We start from the raw sequence: 5,939 nt of genomic DNA, 5'->3' as shown, positions 1-5,939 counted from the left end.
TCAGACGGGCCTGTATATGTGCTTTCTTGAGCAGGGGGACCTTGCGGGCGCTGCAGGATTTCAGTCCTTCACGGCGTAGTGTGTTACCAATTGTTTTCTTGGTGACTATGGTCCCAGCTGCCTTGAGATCATTGACAAGATCCTCTCGTGTAGTTCCTCACCGTTCTCATGATCATTGCAACTCCACGAGGTGAGATCTTCTATGGAGCGCCAGGCCGAGGGAGATTGACAGTTATTTTGTGTTTCTTCCATTTGTGAATAATCGCACCAACTGTTGTCACCTTCTCACCAAGCTGCTTGGCGATGGTCTTGTTGCCCATTCTAGCCTTGTGTAGGTCTACAATCTTGTCCCTGACATCCTTGGAGAGCTCTTTGGTCTTGGCCATGGTGGAGAGTTTGGAATCTGATTGATTGATTGCTTCTGTGGACAGGTGTCTTTTATACAGGTAACAAGCTGAGATTAGGAGCACTCCCTTTAAGAGTGTGCTCCTAATCTCACCTCGTTACCTGTATAAAAGACACCTGGGAGCCAGAAATCTTTCTGATTGAGAGGGGGTCAAATACTTATTAAAAGCAAATCAATTGATACAGTTTTTGACATGCGTTTTTCTGGATTTTTGTTTTGTTTTTCTGTCTCTCACTGTTCAAATAAACCTACCATTAAAATTATAGACTGATCATTTCTTTGTCAGTGGTCAAACGTACAAAATCAGCAGGGGATCAAATACTTTTTTCCCTCACTGTATGTATATATATATATCTCATACTACCAGTCAAAAGTTTTGACACACCTACTCATTCAAGGGTTTTTATTTATTTTTACTATTTTCTACATTGTAGAATAATAGTGAAGACATCAAAACTCTGAAATAACACATATGGAATCATGTAGCGGGCGGCAGGTAGCTTAGTGGGTAAGATCGTTGTGCCAGTAACCGAAAGGTAGCTGGTTCTAATCCCCGAGCCGACTAGGTGAAAAATCTGCCGATGTGCCCTTAAGCAAGGCACTTAACCCTAATTGCTCCTGTAAGTTGCTCTGGATAAGAGCGTCTGCTAAATGACTAAAATGTAAATGTAAATGTAGTAACCAAAAAAGTGTTAAACAAATCAAAATATTTTTTATATTTGAGATTCTTCAAATAGCCACCTTTTGCCTTGATGACAGTTTAGCATACTCTTGGCATTCTCTCAACCAGCTTCACCTGGAATGATATTCCAACGGTCTTGATGGAGTTCCCACATATGCTGAGCACTTGTTGGCTGCTTTTCCTTCACTCTGCAGTCCAACTCATCCCAAACCATCCCAATTGGGGTCAGGTCGGGGGATTGTGGAGGCCAGGTCATCTGATGCAGCACTCCATCACTCTCCTTCTTGGTCTTGAAAAACAAATGTCCCACAAAGCCCAAACCAGATGGGATGACGTATCACTGCAGAATGCTGTGGTAGCCATGCTGGTTAAGTGTGCCTTGAATTCTAAATAAATCACAGACAGTGTCACCAGCAAAGCACTCCCACACCCTAACACCTGCTCCTCCATGCTTTACGGTGGGAACTACACATGTGGAGATCATCCGTTCACTCACACGGCAGTTGGAACCAAAAATCTCAAATTTGGACTCCAGACCAAACCGTTTCCACCGTTCTAATGTCCATTGCTCGTGTTTCTTGGCCCAAGCAAGTCTCTTCTTATTTTTGGTGTCCTTTAGTAGTGGTTTCTTTGCAGCATTTCAACCATGAAGGACTGATTCACACAGTCCCCTCTGAACAGTTGATGTTTATATGTGTCTGTGACTTGAACTCTGTGAAGCATTTATTTGGGCTGCAATTTCTGAGGCTGGTAACTCTCTAATGAACTTATCCTCTGCAGCAGTGGTTTCTCTGGGTCTTCCATTCCTGTGGCGGTCCTCATGAGAGCCAGTTTCATTATAGCGCTTGATGGTTTTTGCGACAGCACTTGAAGAAACGTTCAAAGTTCTTGAAATTTTCCGGATAGGCTGACCTTCATGTCTTCAAGTAATGATGGCCTGTCGTTTCTCTTTGCTTATTTGAGCTGTTCTTGCCATAATATGGACTTGCTATTTTACCAAATAGGGCTATCTTCTGTATACCCCCTCTACCTTGTCACAACACAACTGATTGGCTCAAACGCATTAAGAAGGAAAGAAATTCCACAAATTAAGTTTTAAGAAGGCACACCTGTTAATTGAAATGCATTCCAGGTGACTACCTCATTAAGCTGGTTGAGAGAATGCCAAGAGTGTGCAAAGCTGTCATCAAGGCAAAGGGTGGCTATTTGAAGAATCTCAAATATAAAATATATGTTTTGATTTGTTTAACATTTGATTTTGTTTACAACATGATTCCATGTGTGTTATTTAATAGTTTTGATGTCTTCACTATTATTCTACAACGTAAAAAATAGTAAAAATAAAGAAAACCCCTTTGAATGAGAACGTGTGTCCAAACTTTTGACAGGTAGGGAAGCATATACGTATATACACTATCTTTCTTATATCTCTCAGATATAGGAGAGACACTTTAGAACAAACTTCCTTTTGAAATTTTTTGGGGACTATCTGTTGTTCCATGTAGGGAATCTGTTATTCAATGTGTTTGTATGGGCTAATAGCATTAAAGCCCCCAAAACATTTTCGTCAAACAAATGTTTTATATATTTTTTTGGATACTTCAGGGGGTCTTAAAATTCATAATCAAATAGCTAAATGATCCTTGGTATGACCTTAAAACGTGGTCCTCTGTAGCTCAGCTGGTAGAGCGCGGCGCTTGTAACGCCAAGGTAGTGGGTTCGATCCCCGGGACCACCCATACACAAAAAAAAATGTATGCACGCATGACTGTAAGTCGCTTTGGATAAAAGCGTCTGCTAAATGGCATATTATTATTATTATTAAAACAATTCCATATAGCTTAGTAGAACCCCCTCCCCCGGCTTAGACTCTGATGGGTTAACGCACAGTATATTCTCTATCTTTCCCTGTTCTCCACTCTGCAACCAACAGCTGAAAGTACTAGTATGTCATGACAGGTTGAGTCAATGTGTATTTTACATTTTAGTCATTTAGCAGACGCTCTTATCCAGAGCGACTTACAGTTATTGAGTGCATACATTATTTTTTTATTTTTCATACTGGCCCCCCTTGGGAATCGAACCCACAACCAACTGAGCTACATCCCTGCCGGCCATTCCCTCCCCTACCCTGGACGACGCTGGGCCAATTGTGCGCCGCCCCATTGGTCTCCAGGTCGCGGCCGGCTACGACAGAGCCTGGATTCGAACCAGGATCTCTAGTGGCACAGCTAGCACTGCGATGCAGTGCCTTAGACCACTGTGCCACTTGGGAGGTGTATGTCTTTGATCTTGTAGGTCAGCCAGTTTGAATGTATTTGATAACGTCACCCTCCCCCCGTACACATATCTGACCATGTGCCACACTGCCACTGAGTGTACAAAACATTTAGGACATCTTCCTAATATTGAGTTGCACCCCCCCCATTTTGCCCTCAGAACAGCCTCAATTAGTCGGGGCATGGACTCTATAAGGTGTCGAAAGCGTTCCACAGGGATGCTGGCCCATGTTGACTCCAATGCTTCCTACAGTTGTCAAGTTGGCTTGATGTCCTTTGGGTGGTGGACCATTCTTGATACACATGGGAAATTGTTGTGTGTGAAAAACCCAGCAGCATTGCAGTTCTTAACACAAACCGGTATGCCTAGCACCTACTACCATACCCGGTTCAAAGGCACTTAAATATTTTGTCTTGTACATTCACACATACACAATCCATGTCTCAAGGCTTAAAAATCCTTATTTGACCTGTCTCCTCCCCTTCAGCTACACTGATTTGAAGTGGATTTAACAAGTGACATCAATAAGGGATCATAGCTTTCACCTGGATTCACCTGTTCAGTGTATGTCATGGAAAGATTGGGTGTCCTTAATGTTTTGTGCACTCAATGTATGTTCACATTATTTGATCACGCACGGTATGTATTTCAGTTTGTCTGCACTCAATCACACATTTCATTCCGATTGAAAGACTTAAAGAATGGTGGTGTTCAGCTATAGACAAGGGAGGCAATTAAGAACATTATCTAAACAAATAACTGATCAACACATTATGTTGTCAAAGGAATTTTAGTTTTTAACCTCGTCTCTTGATTACTTTCAGCCAGAAAGTACAAGTAAGTTTATTTGTAATGTAAGAAGAGAAAACCTCTTACCTCATGCATATTGTTTTCACGTCAAAACACAGTTAGTAAAAAGCAGTTAATGAGTAGTTTGTGACTCCTATGGTTCCTCAATAATATATATAAAATGTTCTATAACACAGTTTTATTGGCTCAATGATTCATGTTGATTGATAGGTGTGTTTTCAGACAGGATATCAAAGTTTACTCCCCTGTGTACATATTATTTAGTCACAGGCTCAATACTGGAGGAGAAAATAGATGAGGCCCAGAGATAAAAAAAAAAAAAAAAAGTATTTTAAATTATTTTACACTGTTAAAGTATGCCTCTTATTTGCCAGTGTCAGTTTAATTATGAGTTAACTTGTTGTATGGGGTCTTATGAACCACATCAATTTTTTTTATCGTTTTTTCTGTCACTGTGTACTTTTGTTTATTATAAATATTTTGTGATATTAAAGATTAAGTGAAGTTTTTTCTCAAACGATTTCAATTTCTTGCTGAAATGAAGTACTTTTCTTAAATTATTCTCTGTTTTGACTATTGCAGTCATTACATCCGTTAATGTAAAAAACTGAAAGGCAAACGCTATTACACCAGGGGTGCATCTCAATAGTTTAAGGTGGTTTCTTCTCCTTGTTTTGTCGTTCATCTGCTTTAATCTAACCACCATGGTTTTTCATGTCTGTGAGAATGAAGGAAAGTAAACGAGAAGAAACCACCTATGACTATTGAGATGTACCCCTGGTGTCATAGCATTTGGAGAGGTGGAGACAAGGAGTGGTTGCCATTTAGGATGATTGAGATGCGGCTCAAGGCATATCTGGAATAAGTCACTAGAGGGCAGCAAGGTTACGTTTTTTGACAGGAAATTACATTTCTAATGCAAAGTCTGTCCAAGTCGCCAGATGCCAGTGTTCTTTACTGCACTACACATAGTACGCCCCATTCTTCCTGCCTTTGTTTTATACTGTATAGTAGTGGCTATTATTTTCAATCTGCACATGGTGCCACTTTTGTTCACAGGTTCTTCCCCATTTCGCATAGCAAAAAGACTGAAGCGAGTGAGCATGGATATCTGGGGTGCCAGTTGGCATATTTTGGTTATGGCAGGTGCAGTGTAGTGTATTTGAATGAGTCAGGTCAACGCATTCGGAGTATAGATTATCATTAATTTAGATTAGTACAGTGTAATTTGTGAACCCTCTATCCATCCTTAACAGTCTCAGCACTGCAGTTCTTTATTTATTTAACTACAATCCCAATGGTCATGAATAGACATAATGTACTTTATGTACCATACAGCCCTGGGGAGAAAAAAAAGAAAAGAAAGTCCCCTTCTCCCCAGATAGCATATGAACATGTCATAAACCATGACAAAAAAAATAGAATGACAGGAAATTAGCTGTAAAACTGCTGATTTTTTATCTCTGCCTCCCTGCAAAATGTGTAGAATAGCATGAGATTAGCTATAAAATTGCAAATTTTTCTCTCTGCCCCATTGCAATATGTATAGAATTGCAGTAAATTAGCTTTAAATCTGGAACATTTTCTCTCAGCCTCATGGCAAAATGTATAAAAGCATGAGATGATCTATAAAACTGCAAATGTTTCTCTTTACCCCATGTCAAAATGTGTAGAATTGTAGGAAGTTGGCTGTTTCCCCAACAACAAGAACAACAACAAATATTTCTGACTTTGCAAGGCCTCACGAAACTGCGGTGTGCC

Source organism: Coregonus lavaretus, assembly GCF_964263955.1.
Source record: "Coregonus lavaretus genome assembly, chromosome: 22".
NCBI classification, from domain to species: Eukaryota; Metazoa; Chordata; class Actinopteri; order Salmoniformes; family Salmonidae; genus Coregonus; species Coregonus lavaretus.
This window is presented reverse-complemented; position numbering follows the sequence as displayed.